The 14,048-nt window shown below is 42.8% G+C and overlaps 1 long non-coding RNA gene across 1 annotated transcript; it reads left to right on the top strand.

Annotated features, from left to right (window-relative positions):
- Positions 1-3,107: 3,107 nt before the first annotated feature.
- Positions 3,108-7,942, top strand: LOC105707441 (uncharacterized). The gene is made up of 3 exons (XR_001105073.1): positions 3,108-3,255; positions 3,427-3,462; positions 7,546-7,942. It is a non-coding gene; the product is annotated as an uncharacterized LOC105707441 (long non-coding RNA).
- Positions 7,943-14,048: the final 6,106 nt, after the last annotated feature.

The following is a 14,048-nucleotide window of genomic DNA, read 5'->3' on the forward strand; positions in this document are numbered from 1 at the left end:
TTTAATTACTTCTAAGTTGATTAATCTCTGTATCCCCATGTTTCTTTTTTAAATCAACTCAATTTTGGATTAAGATAAATGTTTATAGATCATTTCCTGACCTGAACTTACTAATAGTCCCCAAATTTAGTAGCTGTGCCTAGCACTTCAATTATTTTTAAAGAGACATCAGTCTCACACCTGAAGACTGTTATTCTTACATGTTTTATTTAATAACTTATTTTTTCCTTTAATCATGATTTGTAAATTATGACATTAGTGTATCACAAATCTCTAAAAATGTTACCATATCAGACACCAAGCATTATCAAACTTTCGGGCAGGTAAGATCTGTTAAATCTTCTCTTTCCTCAGAGTAAACAGGAAAAAAAAACCAACTAATCTTAAATTCACTGTATTTTGGAATTTACATGTGCAACATACTAAAAATAAGTTATTCTGAAGACTAACTTTGAGCACTACTATTTTAAATCTCGATTTTTGCTTCCCTCGCAAAGACTGACCATATCGTGCCTCACAACCTAGATTTTTAAATTTAAATCTTGACTAATTTCACAATAAACTTCTTACTGTTTCTGAAAGAAGTCTAGCAGAGAACATATATAATAAGACACCATACAGTCTGACAAGGATTAATGAGAATATAATCATTGAATCATTTGGTTCCAGATCTATTAATTGAGACGCACCTATAAGGAGTTAACAAAAACCAATATGCTTTACAAACCAATTCAATTACTTAAATTTTTATGACCTTATACTGTCAAGCAAAGATTAGCTGATCCCACTTGCAAAATGGAAAAGTCAAATAAAACTTTTTATTCATTGGTAATATAGCCCTTTCCCCACTAAGTGCTAGAAGAGGCCTTGTGTCAGTTTCATTTCTAAAGCTCTGTAGGAAATTAGACACACTGGATTGCTGTATTTCATACATGCAAAGATAAATAATTTGAGAAGCAAGAACAGAACTTTCCACAAGATGGACAAGGGTGTATTATTGAAAATAGAATTCTGATTATTACATTCCCTTTGTTAATTTATCATACAACTCCTCTATAAAATCTATACAAATCCACAGCAGAAGAAAAAAAGGCATAAATTTCATAACAAATTTTATATTTTTGAAATACAAATTGGCATATATTTCCAAGAATTCATCCTTAACTTTTAAAATTTCCCTGAAAACTTTCATAAAACTGTGATGTTTTGTACTTATTGTTGGACGTAAAAATGTGCTTTTTTAAAAAGCACTTTTGCATTATTATCTAAGTAAATATGGTAATGACCTGCACTAAAAAATGAAACATTAAGATTTTCTTGATTAAAAATCACCTTAAGTTATATCTTTTCAGCAATGTTGTAAAACGTTTTAAATTCATTCTAATACTAGTTGTCAGATGTATTTTTCACTTCCACAATATTTGTGATAGAGAAATAAAAAACTACAATAGAACACGAGCACAATTTATTTTTCCCTTGCATTAACAATATTATGTATAAAAATCTTCAGTGGATTATTCAGGTCCATGAACAGTAATAATACTTGGCAACCTTAAAAACCTAAGTATGAAAACAAATCCACAAAGAACTGAAGGGAACTCAAGGAAACACAGGCACCTAAGATTTCATTCAGTGTTACATGAAACAATTCAAAATGGCGGACTTACTTACATTTAAGAAATTTCCGCAATAAGGGCACTAAATACATACTGTTAAATTTTACTCGAAAACACTCAATATTTACCAACGTGCAATTTTTTTTAAAAGTTTTTGGAGTACAAATCCTCATAAAGCACCCGCATCCAATGTTCCAGTCAGTAGTCAGTCAATGCTCCCGCAAACGTATCATTTCTTTGGTCTTTCCTTTTCAAAAACAACCTAAATCCAAGTACGTTCTTCTCCGTTCTCTTCAAAATCTTTAATTTTAATTCATGAATTTACATCACCGATACCGAAGCAAAAACGATCCCCGACGCCTGCCCGGTACAAAGCAGCTCTGTTTGCGGAGCGCAAAAGGGAGGTGCGCACGCCCCCTGGCGGCGCGGCCCCGTGCGTCCCAGAGGAGCCCGCACCGGTCGCGAGGACCCGCCGCCGGGACCGCAGCCCGCGCCGCACCACTCCATAGCGCCCGAGTCGCCAACGCCCCCGCCCTACTCCGCCCCGCCTCGCCCCGCCCCACCTCGCCCCGCCCTCCCGCTCCGAGCCGGCTCCGGCCGCCCGGCAGCAGCCGCAGCGGCGAGACCGGGCGGCCGCTCTGGCGACGCAGTGCCCACAGCGGGCGCCGACCCAGCAGCACCGAGCGGGGAGAGAAAGGTGTGAACCCGGAAGTACATCGACTGCCCGCGTCTTAGTGGCAGCACCGGGGCAATAAATCAGGGCCGGCGAAGGAAAGACGCCGCGCGCCGGCTCCCGAACCGCAACTTGCTGCGAGACCTGTCACTTCCCCGCGGTGCCCAGTCCTCGCCCCTCCCTGGCGCTCGCGCCTCCTCTTTTCTTCCTGCTCCTCAGCACGGAGCTCCCCTCGACGTTGCTCACGTGCCAGACTCGGGACCGCGAGCGGCGTCCGCACCCGCACGCACACCCGGCCACGCTCGCATTCGCGCGCCCGCGGGGCCGGCTGCTTACCTCCGGGGCCTCATGGTCGCGTCGCTAGCCTGGGTGTGAGGGGGGAGAGGGTGTGAGGACGTGTGTGGCGTTCAGTCCCGGAGGACGGGGAGGAGGAAGGGGCCTGGAATCTGTCACTTCCTGAGGGAGCGCGGCGGTCGGGAGACCAGTGAGGCGCGCGGCGGGGCCGGGAGGGTCAGCACATTGTGAGCCGGCGAGGGGACGCGAACAGCCGGGCGGAGCGCCGCCACTGGGCGCGGAATCCGCTGTCGCCACTGCTCCGCCGCCGCAGCCCGGCGAGTGGCGGGCGCGGGGAGGAGGGGGCTGAGCCGGGTGGGGGAGCGCGGGGCGCGGCGGCGGCAGCAGGCGGTTCGACTGGAGCTCTGCGTCAGCCGGCGGCACGCGCACACCTGCCCGCCGCCGCTCCCGGCCGCGTCATTGGCTGCCGGCGCCGAGCGCGCGAGATTGAACCTTCCATTCATTCCAGGGCCGGGCGGGCACGCGCGGCCGCTGTGGAGCTTTACAGCAGGCGCCCCCGACCCCTCAAGGCGCGTCCCCGCGCAGGCCGTGGGCGCGCACGGCCGCTGCCGCCGTTTGTTCTGGGGGAGGCTGCGAGTGCCTGGGACTGGGACTCCCGGCTCTGCGCGCGCCGTCGGTCCAGGTCCCGGAGGGGAGCTCACATGGCGGTCCTTAGGGCGCGCCTGGAGGTAGGCGGCGCGATGTTACTCCTTGCTCCCCAACCTGACAACCTTGGTGTGTTGAAACTGTAAGAAGGTACCAAAATTATATCTGAAGCCCAGGTCCCTTTTTCTTTTACTACAGATGCTCTGGACATCATCCCTAACAGCACAATTCCAGGTAATAATAGTAATGTATTTCAGAATCCAATGAGCATCGTAGACAATGCCAGAAATTTGGGGAACCTAATGTCAGCTGTTCCTTTTCCAAAACAGTAAGAGACTCAACGTCAAATTAATAATCATCACTCAAAGAGCCAGAAGATCTGTGGCCAAAAATACTGTGACACCATATATTTAGTCTTGGTATTTTGGTATATGTTCCCAAAATATTACTGCTTTCTGTCCTATAATTTTCTACCTGACAATTTTATACTTCTTTCTGATACTTTGGGTAGTTTCTCATTAGACTCTCAGAACTAAACAGTACCGGTCAATCATTATCTGACCAGCTACAAAAATCGAATATAGCCTTGTAATCTGGACTGTTTTGTAGAACTGTTTAAAGGAATTAAATATTTCAGCAAACTAAAAATGTGTTCAAAAGTTTAAAATATATAAAAAAATTAAAAGTGGAAGAGTTTTCCAGTGAAAACACTTTCATTTGAAAATGACTAATAAAGGCACTTCACTAGCTACTATTGTATGATTAAAAGGCAAATCAAACTGTTGCTGTGCGATGATGCATATTCTCCCTTCCAGTTTCTGGACTAGGATCAAGAAACCAGTTATCTGTCAAGGGTAACCACAATCTAGAAAAAAGCATCTCTGGCCTGGAAGTGAGATCATTGTAGACAAACTGATCAGAAGCAAAATCCTGTTGTGACCCCTCCTAAGAATTTTCCACACTGGCTACCACCTTCAGCAAATTCCCTAGATGGCTGCTCAACTTTCCATTGAGCCAGTGGAGTGAATACTACTTACTTTAAAGATGCCTTTTCACTGGCAAGTATATAAAGTATCTCTTACATTACTTGGTAAGTAGTACAGAGGATTCTTTCAGATACAATTCTTAATTATAATCATTGTATCAATTTACATTATGATTCCAAATATAATTCGGAGGAAAAGGATGTAGACATTGATTACTAGAAACGAAAAACAACAATTAATTATATATCAACATCTGAAATGTGATATACTTTGACTTTAAAGCAATATAGTAATTATTTATGAGTGGGGCTTACAAATGATGCACTTCTAGAATAAACCCTGTTTTTTTTAATAGCTATGGGTTTTTTAGGTATCTTATAAGCCTTTCAGCATTTAAGTGTGATGTATAGTTATGCAATACCTGTTTAAAGTCCTGAGAAGAACTGTAAACAGAAAATAAAAATTAAAACACAACCCATGGTTGGTATCCCAAGCACTCAAGAGGTCATCCTTCTTTTTGATTTCAAACTAGTTATCATCATGCCATCATGCTGCTGTGACAAAAATGAAAAATGGGACATTATAATATTTAATGTATTATTTTATATGAGGTATCTGAAAGGGGAGATGATGAACATTGATAGGCTAAGCATTTAATAAGGAGTATGTTGGCATGATTAGAAATGAATGAAAAGCTGTAAGAAGAAATGAATTTATCATTTATGTATGGCTCTTGCAATTTCTTTTTCTTTTTTTTTGGGACAGGATTTTCCTCTGTCCCCCAGGCTTGAGTGCAGTAGTGCAGTCTTGGCTCACTGCAGCCTCCCCTTCTGAGTTCAAGGGATTCTCGTGCCTCAGCTTCCTGAGTAGCTGGGATCTTCCCTGCACCACCATGCACAAAAATAACAAGCTAATTTTGTATTTTTAGTAGACAGGGTTTCACTACGTTGCCAACTCTGGTCTCAAACTCCTGGCCTCAAGCAATCTGCCCACCTGGACTTTCAAAATGCTGGGGTTATAGGCATGAGCTACCACACCTCACCTTGGCAATTTCTTTCTAAAAGTGAATCCTGGGACCAGGTGCAGTGGCTCATGTCTGTAATCCCAGCACTTTGGGAGGCCTAGGCCGGCAGATTATGAGGTCAGGAGATCGACACCATCCTGGCTAACACAGTGAAACCCTGCCTCTATTAAAAATACAAAAAATCAGCCGGGCGTGGTGGAGCATGCCTGTAGTCCCAGCTACTCAGGAGACTGAGGCAGGAGAATCGCTTGAACCTGGGAGGCGGAGGTTGCACTGGGCTGAGATCTCACAACTGCACTCCAGCCTGGCGACAGAGTGAGACTCCGTCCCCCGCAAAAAAAGTGAATCCTCCTACCTGGGGCCATGGTAATTTATTTTGCCCGGTTTTATAGAGATTCTGTCTCACTCTGTTGCCAAGGCTGATGTACAGTAGCACCCTCCTAGCTTACTGCAGCTTCAACCTCCTGGGCTCAAGTGAGAATCCATCTTCAGCCTTCTGAATGGTTGGTACTACAAGCACCTAATTTTTTGTTTTGTTTTCTGCCCTTTTTTTTTTTTTGTCTGTAGATACAGGTTCTTGCTGTGTTGCCCAAGCTATTCTCAAACAGCCTACGGAGGTTGCACCAAGCCAAGACGGTGGCCCTGCACCCAGCCTGGGCAAAATGGCCACCACTTCTCTACAAAAAGATGTCCTTGTGGCCTTGGCCTCCCAAAGCACTGGGATTACAGGCATGAACCACCGGCTTGGCTTCCTTTACTTTTAGAATATGTCTAATAATTATTCCCAAAGGAACAGGCTCTCAGTATCTCCAATGACTATATCAGTTCCTGGCATATGATAGTGTGTAAGAAATGTTTTTTAATGAATACATGAGAATGCACCCTGATTATATTTTCAAGGAAATACTTAGCAAGACATTTAGAAAACATAAAATGCAGTGTTTTATGTTTCTCTTGCCCTTTATTTTTTATGACTGGAGTATATGCAAGCAAATCCCAGGCATCACGGCATTTTACTTATGAATTACAAGTATTGAGTGTTATAATGTTGAAAAACTAGGCTTTTGTTTTTTAGTCTTGCTCTGTCGCCCACACTGGAGTGCAGTGGCCTCGGCTCACTGCAACCTCTGCCTCCTAGGTTCAAGCGATTCTTCTGCCTCAGCCTCCTGAGTAGCTGGGGTTACAGGCGCGCACCACTATGCCCGGCTAATTTTTTGTATTTTTAGTAGAGACGGGTTTCACTATGTTGGTCAGGCTGGTCTCGAACTCCTGACTTCGTGATCTACGCGCCTCGGCCTCCCAAAGCGCTGGGATTATAGGCGTGAGCCACCGCGCCCGGCCACTAGGCTCTTTATATATTTATTATACTACATTAAAACAATTTGAAAAATAAGAGTTGGCTGGGCGGCGGTGGCTCCCGCCTGTAATCCCAGCACTTTGGGCGGCCGAGGCGGGTGGATTACTTGAGCCCAGGAGTGGGAGAACAGCCTGGCCAGCATAGTGAAACCGATTCTACAAAAAATTATGCTGGCGCGTGCCTGCAATCGCAGCTGCTGGTACTCAGGAGATAGCTGGGAGGCGGAGGTTGCAGCGAGCCGAGACTTCGGCCCTGCACCCCAGCCTGGGCAAAATGGCCACAGCTTTTCTACAAAATATTACCTGAGCGTGGTGGTGCGTGTCCGCGATTGCGGCTATTGGGGAGGCTGAGGTGGGAGGATCGCCCGCCCGACCGGGAGGCAGAGGTTCTAGTGAGCCAAGATCGCGCCACTGAACTCCAGCTGGGTGACAGAGTGAGATCCTATCTCAAAACAGAAAGTAAGACAGAAAAATAGAGTTTAAAAATCAACTGACCTGGCGCGGCGGCTCACGCTTGTAATCCTAGCACCTTCCTTCAGAGGGTGACGTGGCGAGTCGCTTGAACTCAAGAGTTCGAGACTCGTCTGTGCAAAATGGCGACCCGGCTCTTCACAAAAACTTCGCTGGGCGTGGTCGGCACGCCTGTGGTCCCAGCTATTGGGGAGGCTGAGGTGGGAGGATCGCTCCAGAAGAGGGGCGGAGGTTTCAGTGAGCCCAGATTGCGCTGCTGCACTCCAGCCTGGGCAACAGTGAGATTCTGTCTTTAAAAAGAAGAAGAAAAAGAAAAGAAAAGGAAGAAAGAAAAATAGAGTTCAAAAATAGCTGGCCAGGAGCAATAGCTCACGCCTGTAATCCCGGCACTTTAGGAGACCGAGATGGGTGGATCGCTTTAGTACAGGACTTCCAGACCAGCCTGTGCAACATGATAATGTCATTATATTTGCTTTATAGGGTGGCTGAAACAATATATATTGTCTCACAGATCCGGAGGCTTTGGGTCGATTCCGGACTGTGATGATAATCTGTCCCATGCCTGTCTTCCTGGCTTCTGGTAGACTTGGGCATTCCTTAGCTTGTAAATGGCTGCTGCTTGTGTCATCACATTGTCTTCCTTCTCTACTTGTCTGTCCGCATGCCCCAATTTTTCCTTTTCAGGACGCCAGTCAGATTAGATTAGGACCCACCTAATGATCTCATCTTAACTTGATGAACTACAAGGACCCTATTTTTAAGTAAGTCCACATTTATAGGGACTAGGGGGCAGGACTTCAGCATCTTGTTGGAGGGATGCAGTTCAACCCATAACAAGAATCATTGTTAGAAATGGATGATTTTGCGTCTTCACTGAAAAGTTAATACCATTCCCTAGAGAACTAACTTGTTGCACATAGAAATCGGTCACAAAAGCTTGTTTTAGAATGCTACATACCTATCAAAAATATGAATTATTTTCAACTTTAAACGTTAATAAAGCCGGACACGGTGGCTCACGCTTCTAATCTCAGAACTTTGGGAGGTGGAGGCAGAGGTTGCAGTGAGCCGAGATCGCATCACTGCGCTCCAGCCTGGGCGACAGAGCAAGACTCCAGTCTCAAAAAAAAAAGTTAATGAAGCAAGCACTGTCACCCAAATTTTGAGGTATCTACTGAGCATTCCCTTGCATACATAAGAGGAAAATGAAAAATGAACAGGAAGTTTAACATTCATAAAAGTTGTTGGCCGGGTGGGGCGGCTCACTCCTGTAATCTCAGCACTTTGGGAGACTGAGGTGGGCAGATCACCTGAGGTCAGGAGTTTGAGAACAGCCTGGCCAACATGGTGAAACCCTGTCTCTACTAAAAATACAAAAATTAGCCGGACATGGTGGCAGGCACCTGTAGTCCCAGCTACTCTGGAGGCTGCAGCAGGAGAATCGCTTGAACCCGAGAGGTGGGGGTTGCAACGAGCAGAGATTGTGCCACTGCACTCCAGCCTGGGCGACAAAGCAAGACTCCGTCTCAAAAAAAAATAATAATAATTCATGAAAATTGTGACAAGTTTGTGTTTGCCTATTGAACTAGCAAAAATCCTAAAGTTTGACTACACACTGTTGGTGAGGCTATAGGTAGACCCATACTTTGATACATTGCTGGTGGGAGTACCAACATTTAGAGAGGGAAATTTGGTGAAATCGCTCAAAATTTTAAATATACTCTGTGACCTAGCAATCCCTTTCCTGGGAAATTATCCTACAGATATAAGTACATCTTATACACATGCAGCAAATGATGTGTATACCTGGATTAATTTTTATAATAACAAAGGAATGGAAATAACCTGAGTGTCCACCTGTAAGGGCTGAGTAAATAAACAGTGGTACATTGAGATGTCAAATCCTTCTGTGTATTTATATAGGAAGAGCTCCACAACACATTGTTAAGTACAGGGAGCTGCATGCCAAACATCACGTATGCTGCGTTTTGTGGAGAAAGGAAGGGGATAATGAGAATATATATGTTATACTTATTTATATACTTATATAATATATTTAAATACAGAAACACTCAGAAGGATATATAAAAAACTAAACAATAGCCTATTGAGAGCAGATAAAGAGATCAGAATGGATGAAAATAGGGGTGGGAGCAGGATTTAATGTATATTATATAGTTTTGATTTTTGAACTATGTGAATGTACAACATTTAAAAAATTTAGTAAGAACAACAAGGTATGGAAAACTATTGATGTACTTCTATGAAAAATGCCTTTAAAAATCTATATTTTGAAAACTCAATTGCTAAAGCAGATAACCTCACACAAAAAAAATGGATAGATGAAGCAAATGTGGCAAAATCTTGATAACTTATCTGGGTAATGGATATATGGCAGTTTATTGTACTGGCCTCTCTAGTTTTATCTATGTTTGCACATTTTCACATTTTAAATGCTCTCTCAATCATCAAAATTTATGAAATTTCATGAGGTATATTTAAAGTGTTATTTTAAAATTGTTAATGGCTAAATATTCTAGGCTCTGGGGAGAATCTATGTAGTTCAGAGCTTTAAGGTAGGTGCTAGAAATAGCCAGTAAAGCCTCCTGTGAATAGATAGTCTTGCCAAGTATGTGGACCAGGAAAAAAATAATCCTTGGCAGAATGGCTATTTATTATTACAGTTCAGTCATACATAGATCTACAGACCCCAGCTTTTTAAAATCAAATTTCTTTATCCGCCTCCAATATCTGAAAAAATCATTATTGTTCATTTGTTAATTTTTATTTTAAAATGTCAAAGCTGTATTTTAAATTATTAGAGCCACCGTGTGAAGGTTTTTATCTTGCACCACTATCAGTTAAAAAAAAAAAAAGTATTATGTACACATCTCTGTGGAAAAGATAAAAATATCTTATCTTTCCATTCTTCTTAGGTTCATTAGCCAGGACCGTGTAAATTAGACTAACAAATAATGCAAGAGTCTTCATAAGATAATGAAGAACTGGATAAATAGTTTCGTCTAAGTGTTTTTACACTAGGTTTGATGAAGAGTGGAGGGTCTTGGGAAAATGTGATAGGACAAAAAGACCTGAGCTAACAGTGTAAACTGGGAGAAATTTAGTGTGTACTCTTTGTTTGGATTCCCCTCAGCATTCTTCCATCTTCAGAGATAAAGATGCACCTTTCCTCCAAATATAGGAAGGGCACCTCTCATATGAGGGTCTTATGACCTGCCTCAGGGAAGCAGGGCAAGGTGAGAGAGTCCTAACATCTGCATTTCTCAAATTCCTTCAACTTAAAATACTCAATTGTACCAGTGTACCATACTTTAGGGTAGAATGCTCTGAACCCCATCACCTCCAATTATGTATATTTATTTATAGATTGTATGCTTGTGTACTATAGTACATTATATAATTCAAAACATGTACAAGTAGAAATTTAAAAGAATGAGATTTTTAAAAATTGTAATTATACATTTCCCATTCCTCATTCGATAATCTTGTATGCTTATCCCACTTGGAGGCTTTGGGCATCCTATCATTGTGGCCACGAACATAGGCTGGAGATCAGGGACAGTGAGCAGCCCTAATCCTACTCTGCTAATGCTTAAGGCATGATCAGAACAGAAAGAGTGCAAATTAATAAGATATTTATCCCCACTTCTGGAAAATTAAGATCTAAGACTTAATGTAGGTGCATTAGTATCATTTTTGTATATTACAGTATAATAATAACTTAGCCCCATAAGGGCAGGTGTTTTCCTTATTTTCTCTGGCATATGTACACAATAAATAGTTGTAGAATATTTGCACTGCTTTCCTCTCATTATCTCAAGTCTTCAAGACATAAAATGATTTATTGGCCCCATTGTATAGATGTGAAAACTGGTATCTTAAGTGAGATAGGTGGACTTTTAAGTAAAAGAACTAGTGTTCAAATTCAGATGACCTGATGCTTAATGCAGTATTCTCTGTGAGCTTCTTCAGTCTGACATATTTTTGCTTCAGATTTTTAATTCGCAAATGAGGGAACATCTCAACAATGATTTTTTCATATATACGTATAAAATATTTACATATTCTTACAGCTAGATCCAGTGGCTCACACCCATAAATCCAAGGCGAGTGGATCACCTGAGGTCAAGAGTTCAAGACAAGCCTGGCCAACATGGTGAAACCCTGTCTCTACTGAAAAAAAAAAAATTAGCCGGACATGAGTTCGAGACCAGTCCAGCCAACATAGTGAAACCCTGTCTCTACAAAAATAAAAATAAAAATAAAAATTAGCCAGGCATGGTGACTGGTGCCTATAATCCCAGCTACTCAGGAGGCTGATGCAGGAGAATCACTTGAACCCAGGAGGCGGAGGTTGCAGTGAGCCAAGATTGTGCCGTTGCCAGGCTGGAGAGCCTGGGTAATAAGAGCAAAACGCTATCTCAAAAAAAAAAAAAAAAAAATTTACATATTCTTCCTCCATTCCATAGACCTCTTAAACCCTCAGATTTTAATCTTAACTTTCCTTGTAATACCTTGTCCTTTATTCCTATAATTGGATAAAATTTTAAAGTTTAAAAAAGTATATTATTTAAACTTTTCATTAATTTCATAATTAAATAATTCTAACACTTATTAAGTGATTTATTTAAATTAGTGCTCTAATGGCCCTTTTCTATTTTAAAAACATTTCATCCTGGCCAGGTGCAGTGACTCACACATGTAATCCCAGCACTCTGGGAGGCCAAGGTTGGAAGATCATTTGAGGCCAGGAGTTTGGGATCAGCCTGGGTAACATAGTGAGACTCCCATGTCTACAAAAAAAAAAAGTTTTAATTAGCTTGGTAAGGTGGTACAAACATACATCCCTAGCAACTTGAGAGGCTGAAGCAGGAAGATTGCTTGAGCTCAGAAGTTCAAGTCTGCAGTGAGCTAGGCACGTGCCACTGCTCTCCAGCCTCAGCAACAAACCAAAACCCTGTCTCTTAAAAAAAAAAATTTATTCCATCATCAATCATTGACATGCAATTAAAAGAATGAGATTTTAAAAATAAAATTGTATATTATTGTGTAATTATATGTTTTCCATTCCTCATTGGATTATCTTCTGTGCTCATCTCACTTCTTGGAGGCCTGTGGCTTTGAGTGTCCTGTCAATATGACCACAGATACAGTCTGGATGCCAGGGATAGTGAGCATCCCTACTCCTCCTCTGCTATTGCTTATGAGCATATTGAGAACAGAAAGAGTATAGGGTAAAGTTATGGCATATTGATACAGACATTCTGCTGCCATAAAGAATGATTTAATAGAAGTAGAATTAAAATAGTAATGTTGGGTCAGGCGCGGTGACTCATGCCTGTAATCCCAGAACTTTGGGAGGCCGAGGTGGGCAGATCACAAGGTCAAGAGATCAAGACCATCCTGTCCAACATGGTGAAAACCTGTCTCTTCTAAAAATACAAAAATTAACAGGGTGTGGTGGCATGTGCCTATATCCTCTACTACTGGGGAGGCTGAGGCAGAAGAATAGCTTGAGCCCAGGAGGTAGAGGTTGCAGTGAGCCAAGATCATGCCTCTGCACTCCAGCCTGGTGACAGAGCAAGACTGCATCTCAAATAATAATAATGGGCCGGGCGCGGTGGCTCACGCCTGTAATCCCAGCACTTTGGGAGGCCGAGGCGGGTGGATCACAAGGTCAAGAGATCGAGACCATCCTGGTCAACATGGTGAAACCCCGTCTCTACTAAAAATACAAAAAATTAGCTGGGCACGGTGGCGCGTGCCTGTAATCCCAGCTACTCAGGAGGCTGAGGCAGGAGAATTGCCTGAACCCAGGAGGCGGAGGTTGCGGTGAGCTGAAATCGCGCCATTGCACTCCAGCCTGGGTAACAAGAGCGAAACTCCGTCTCAAAAAAAAAAAAAAATAATAATAATAATGATGTCACTAATAATATCTAACATATAATTCCTATCTGAAGTCTGATACAAGTGCTTTACATGTGTACTTTTATTTAATGATCACAAGAAACATCTTGATACAACTGCTAAATTTTTCTACAGGGAAGGTTTTTCCAAATTGTGCAGCTGATAAGAGGCAGAAAAGAAGTGAGGAGTGATCATGATCTCAGGTTGTACTTCTTGATTTATTGCTTCTACTCAATGCTGAAATTCTTGGGACTTGATTCCCACACAGGAGTTACAAATTTAAGAGTGCACCAAATGCTAGCTTTTGGTCTGGTAGGGAAGTTGAGACTTTCCCTCTGAAGATTCAAGTCTAAGTCTGCTGAAATGAATTGACAAAAGATAGATTAACAAGAGAACAACTAATCAAAATTTATTACATGCATAGGCACAGGAACAACACAAAGTATGAGACTCACAGAAGAGCCAGATGATTAATGTCTCTATAGCATACAGAAAGGAATAGAGGCTTGGAGCATGGCAACAGCTTATAGGAGGGAGAAGGGAAGAAAGAAATGGTGAGCAAAGGCTGTCTTGTTATGCAGATGAAGCCTCAAAGGTAGCAGCTTTTAGAAAGAATTAGCTGGGTGTGGTGGCATGTGCCTGTATTCCCAGCTACTCCAGAGGCTGAGGCAGGAGAATCGCTTGAACCCAGGAGGCAGAGGTTGCAGTGAGCCAAGATCGCGCCTCTACACTCTGTGATAAAAATTTCTCTGTTAGACATTTAAAAGCTTTAGACATAGCCAGCCACGATGGTTCACACCTGTAATCCCAGCACTTTGGGAGGCTGAGGCAGGTGGATCACGAAGTCAGGAGTTCGAGAGCAGCCTGACCAACATAGTAAAACCCCCATCTCTACTAAAAATACACAAAATTAGCCAGGCATGGTGGCAATCACCTGTAATTGCAGCTACTCAGGAGGCTGAGGCAGGAGAATCGCTTGAACCCAGGAGGCGGAGGTTGCAGTGAGCTGAGATCATGCCATTGCACTCCAGCCTGGGCTACAGAGCAAGACTCTG

This window comes from Aotus nancymaae, unplaced genomic scaffold (assembly GCF_030222135.1).
Source record: "Aotus nancymaae isolate 86718 unplaced genomic scaffold, 86718_ANA_hifiasm-v0.15.2.pri h1tg000040l, whole genome shotgun sequence".
Lineage (NCBI taxonomy): Eukaryota > Metazoa > Chordata > Mammalia > Primates > Aotidae > Aotus > Aotus nancymaae.